Genomic DNA, 6491 nt, shown 5'->3' with positions numbered 1-6491 from the left:
TTTCTTTCTTTGCGGATCATTTCTAATGGGCTCTGGGTAAAGGAATAATTAGGCAGTAACATTTCATGGCTTGTTGGCCGAGGAATTCCCAGGGAGCTGCACTGAGCCCTCTGTGCCCAGACACAACTCCCCAGCGCCCCCTGCAGCACAGAGCGGCTGCTGCTACCCCACAACACCCCTGCCGCGGGGGATCAGCAGGAACAGATTTAACAATACCTGCTACGAGGACAAATTGCCCATTAAACAATTATATGGCCCTAATAATAACAGAACGAATTGCCAAATTCATCCTTTATTTAAAGTGATATTATTTATGCACGTTGGACAAAGCGGAAAAATATGTCTTTATATATATCTTTACATCTATATCTATCTATATATATATATATAGATAGATATATATATATGTAATATCTATCTAGTAGTTTTGAGACTGCTCCCCTATATATTATGAACCAACTACAAGACAGTGTTTTAGTATTTTATTAATGTTTGTGTTATTATTATGTTACTATACGTTGTGTGACTGTGGCTAGATATAGTTATACAAGTATATATATATATATACTGTAATACTTGGGTCTGGATCGTTTCTGCAGGCTGCAGAAACTCTCAGATTATTGACACAAAATTAAAGGATTTACCTATATATTATATACATACGTACCGCATTTGATTGCCTTGTCTTCACACTTTGTGTTTTTTTTAATTTGAAATAACCCTTCGTCAGATTTTGGCAGATCAAAGAGAAAATCAATGCTATGGTTAATATACCTCAGTGCTGTAGAAGTCTGCTTCTATCCAAAAAATGAACATTTTGTGCTGGTTACTAGCACCAGGCTTGGGAAATTTGGAGTGGTGTGCAATGGACTTTGTGAGTAAATATATATATATATATATATATATATATATATATATATATATATATGAATTAATATATATATATATTAATAATAATATGTATGTATGTATATACATACAGATTTGTATTCATATATATATATATATATATATATATATATATATATATATATATACAGCAGCTGAGTATGAAATATGTGCAAGGAAGTTATGTATAAAATAGTCGGTCACTGGGATTCTATACCATTCTCACCACCACACCCATCACTCTCTAGCAGGCTTTGCTGTGCAGTGCATCTGAAGCGCTGGAAGTCGTCTATCCCCGGAACTAATGCTATTGATGAATATGAATCGTTCACTTAAAGAAACCCCTGTGAACTTTACACCCCAGTCGGAAGTGGCATAATAGGATTATATCATGCACCCAAAAAAGCGCTAATCCCAAACCCTTCAAGCATTAGGATTTAATAATGATTGACAGGCCCCCTCCATTGCCAAAAGGCTTTCAAGCAGTACTGCTAGTGACCCGTGTATGGCTGGGATTTCCCTTTAACAACTGAAGACAGATTACAAATGGTCAGCACTCCATGTACTGATAGCAGGGCTTTCATTTTAACTTCTCAACTAGATTCCATCCTTTTATTTGCATTAAATACTTTATTAATTCATTTAAACCTATGATGTAGGCTGGATCTATTCATAAATTGGTGGAGTTAGGGCTGCATAGTTTCTGATACTGCTGTTGCAGGAGATCGGGTCCATAAGGCGTGCGGCCGAATGCGATGTCACTATACAATTACCATACCATGCGGCTGTGCCTATTCAGCTGATGGCTGCACGTTAAAGTGCCAGGGCTACCAATCAACCTCAGTCCATCGATGATGAACGCCAACATTAACTTATATATCACTGCATCTTTCCCGCTGCTATATTTTATACCTAAATCCTCAGCCGCTGCATTTTGGGCATTAGTAAAAGTAGGAATATGGGAGAACATAAGGAAGTGGTAGTGGTAATGAGGGCAATATTAACTAAGGGGATGGACAGGAGAATGGGCATAAGGTGGACGAAAAAATGGATATGAGAACTGACGTGAGTAAACAGGAAAATATGGAGGAAAATAGAAATGGATGAGTTGCTTGTGAGTTGCTTGTGGATGGCTTGTGAATTGGCACATAGGTGCAGTTTAATCTCCCATCCTCTGCAATATGAAAGGTGAATGCCAGTCAGTCCCCTCACCCTAAACAGCAATAACCAGAAAAAATAATATTATTGTAATATTGAGAAAGGAGGGGTGATTATCTCCCCTTCCCCCCCTATATGCTCATTGGGGTGGGGTTAGAAGAGAATTAACCGTCGGGGGTACAGTGCTCACCCTTACCCCAATTGAGTTTCCAGTGACATGGGATGTTCAAATATATATATATATACATATATATATATATACATATATATATATATACATATATATATATATAGATATGTATATATATATATATATATATATATATATATATATATATATATACATATCTATATATATATATATGTATATATATATATATGTATATATATATATACAGATATATATAGATATATATATGTATATATATTTACATATATATATGTATATATATATCTCTATATATATATCTATATATATCTATATATATATATATATATAGATATATATATATATATATCTATATATATCTATAGATATATATATATCTATATATATATATATATATATATAGATATATATATACACACACACACACAACCTATTTAAAAAGTAATAAATATCCATGGCAAGGTATGGAGTCCACTCTAAGCTGAATTGATGTATGCTAAGAAATGTGTATTAGGTGATATACATAGTTATAGAGTAGTAGAGACGGGTTTGCAAAGCAATACAATAAACCTTACCATGCCCATCTCAACCATATAATTTGTATAGCAAGATATGGGAACATATATATTTGCTTAGGTGGCAGACAAAGGCTTATGTATTTATTGCCCAAAAATGGTAAGTATATTCCCATTATGATACTTATGTTTCAAGTTGGCTGCCCCATCACGTCTAACCATGGGTCCCATATGGCATGACATTTACGAGGGCAATTTTGTGAATTTGTAAAATATTTCCTCCTAGATTGTGGGGGGTGATGGATTTTGTTTAACCCTTTACCTTTAACAAATGAACTCATCACTTGAAAGCTGCATTTTGTGTCCACTCCTGTCTTTGTCTTATATTAAAAATAGTTGGAAGTTCTGAAACATTTAATAAGCAAAAACAAAAGAGATCGGGAAGAGGGCAGATATTTTTTCACAGCACTGTATGTATATACATATGTATTTACATTGAAACTTCTGCGAAAAGTTCACTTGGTGCCTTTAAATGTAATATGCTGTGAATATCAGACTAGCATATGTTAAATACAGGTTTTCAGGAAATAAAAGTCTACTAATCCATCTATTCTTTTGGATTCAGGCAGATTGAGGTTTATTGAATCGTGTGTGAAGAAACCCGCCAGGTATATATCACATACGTAAAGGAAAGAAAAGCCAGCAATTTAATGAATTTCGGCAGTTCATGCAGAGCGGCCCGTATCTCAAAGCTTGAAAGCACAGAGAAATTCAGATGTCAGAATGTAGACACAAGTACTTTGAAATGTTCTATAGTCTACCTTTGACCCCATTCACTTTTTGTTCTCCTGTTCTGGATCTGTCATGCCAGGAGGTGAGTATCTAGCAAAATTTACAATAATTAGCCAGAAAGACTCTGGCCAGGAACCTGATCCTTATCCCTTGTAATTTTTGTAGAGTTCATCTGGTTGTCATATTTTGTGAATTACACGTGCAAATTCCTGCAGGCTCGGGAAGCGTAATGTATGAGTTCAAGGAGAACGCGGGTCATGGCTGAGAAATTGAGCGATGGAGATTCATTTCTACATTTTGTATTTCTCGTTTCTTATCCACAGATCTGCCCTTCTTTGTGTTGTTATCATTACAGAGGGTGTCTTTGTCATTATCATCTATAACAATGTTCTCTGTGTTAAAAAATATGTTACAAATGTCTCAGTACTACGTTGGTGTTAGCATTTGAGGAGTGTAGAAAAACAGCCTGGATTTTATAGTTTGCCGAAAATAAAGAAACAAGAAAAAAAAAAGAAACTTTTTTAAAGCAGTTTATTTTTGTTACACTTTTTGTTTCTCATTTAAAAAAACATTGTAGCTTTGATGGCATAAGAAAACACTATATATATATATATATATAAAATGTTATACATGTTATAGCTTTGAAGAAAACGAGGACTTACAAACACACTTTAGAAGACCTGAACTGGCTATCTAGCACACTGAGTCAATGCTGGAGTGGAAGATTGGGTCCTGCAGTGTGTGGCCACCACTGGCCTTAAAGTGTCAGAGCCGGCTCATCAGTCTCAGTTGGATCTATATCCTACATGTTGTACATCTTGGCAAGCTGGTCCAGACTTATTCCTTTGTATTTTTGTCTTTGTAGTCATCTGTACGGATACGTGCAAGAACTTTACTTATGCTTTGGGTAAGTCTGGCTTGGGACTTAATGAATTGAGCCCAGTGACTACTCCAGGCCTGGTTCAGCTTGTATTGTGCTACGAGCCACCTACAGTGGTAAAGCTATATAGTGTGCTGTTGCATTTATATTAATACAATATACCGTATTTTATATGCATACCCATGATGACTGGGACTTCTTCTCCTCAAGTAGCAAGAAAGACAAGAGATGGGGCTAGCCACATACAGGGAAGATGGAGTGGACAGAGTCAAATGCCAGTCTCCCTGCCCAGAAATTAAAAGTTGCCCCAGAGATCTGATAGCCAGATCTGATTTACCGTGCTTCCAGGCCAAAACCAAAGGCTGGTCTGCTTTAATTATCGTGGACAAATACACCAAGGTGTCTATTCATTTGAAAGTGAGCTCGCAGTTAAGTTTCATATCTCTGACAGTGGTGTAACACAAAATCCAAGGTCCCCGCTGTAAGCTGTATTGAAGGTCACTTGACCATATATGTTACCTGTTTTGGCTCTAAGTAGCTGTATCTTGAAGCATATTGAAATATTAAGATTGGTGCATACTTAACTTTATTAACCTATATTATAGAGCGAGTACTGTAACATGTCTCACAGTGCCACTTTTGCCTCCAAACAGCTTGTGAGTGTAACAATTGCCCAAAAACAATTATCTTTGCCATGTTTATCCTCAAAGAACTTGTCTCCAAACAGGTTGTCAGTCAGTGTGCTAAACTTGTCTGTGCCATCCTAGATCCTTGCCTGTGCCATATTTGTCCCAAACAACTGGACAGTATTACAAACAACAGGTCAGCTTATCTGTGCCATCCTCACCACTAAGCAGCCTCAAAGAGCTTGTATGTGCCAAACTTGCAACCTGCTTTTTCCATCTTTACCCCATACAGCCTGCCTGTGCCACTGCCTACACCACTTACCTGCAGGAGTGGTGTTATCACCAGAGAACCGTGTTCCCTGTTCTTTCCAAAAACAATAGCCCAAGGTCAGGTACACCAGGTAATCAAAACAGGGCTGGTACAGAAAACGCTTAGCATGCTAACACAGCTAAGTGAAGTAAGTGCTGAACAGGGGGCTTTTATGTTTGAATTTGGCGCCCTCTGCTGACATAATGCCGTACAGCTTCACCTCCTGGAAGAAACTGGCTTCGGTTGTACAGGAGAGCTGAGGTGCGTCGCCACAGCAACCACAGAGCCTAAGCAGCGGCTATCCTCTGTCTACCAAGGGGGGTGCGAGGGATTGCAACTGTGACAAGTGTGTTTCTCTATCTCCATCCTGTGTGTATTAAGTATTACGCCAGTATCCAATGAGTCCCATTAAGGACGAAACAGCTGTCCATAAGTGGTGATCTGGCTACTGCACCTCTTACCCGAGTTTTGTCGAAAGGCTGTCTTGTACAGCGGGTAATTACTTTCAAGGGATCCCATGTATAAAGTAGATAGGCAAAAGGTGATCATTTTTTACCTTATTTTGCATGCTCCTACCCAGAATCCCTTGTGGTTGTGGCAGCACCATGAGATTTCTGAGGGAAAAACAAGCCTTCTGGCTTGTCTGGTGTCTGTGTTTAATAATGCTTCTACTACTCCATCCTGTGTGTGCAGACTGATCCAGTATGTGGGAAGCGGATGGGATGTCACTTCCTAAACTCTGCATCAGATAGACGCAGCGTGCAGGGAGAGAGTGCGAGAGACATCCTCCGATCGGTTGTCGCTAGCCGCGGCAGTGCAAAACCCATAGGACGTCATCTAGGGCCTCTTTAACAGCATGACATATTAATGACGGCTTGGCCATCACTATTCTTTGGCACACGATTTTGTCACTTCGTTTTTGGACACTGTTTTTTTTTTAAGAGGCAGTGAAGCCTGGACTTTGCTGGAGGAGGATTGGAGCCTTCTGGCCCTTTCCTCTCTTCAAGAAGGCCAGCAAGGAGTCTCACTCTTCGGGGTGAGACTCAAGATCCGACCCTCCCATGGGGGGGGGGTTGGAATTTGTCCGAGTTCTCCGTGAGGGAACTCGGTATCGTAGTCTGGCTTCTGCTGCCTTGTGCACAGAATGCGGCAC

This window comes from Spea bombifrons, chromosome 5, assembly GCF_027358695.1.
Source record: "Spea bombifrons isolate aSpeBom1 chromosome 5, aSpeBom1.2.pri, whole genome shotgun sequence".
Lineage (NCBI taxonomy): Eukaryota > Metazoa > Chordata > Amphibia > Anura > Pelobatidae > Spea > Spea bombifrons.
This window is presented reverse-complemented; position numbering follows the sequence as displayed.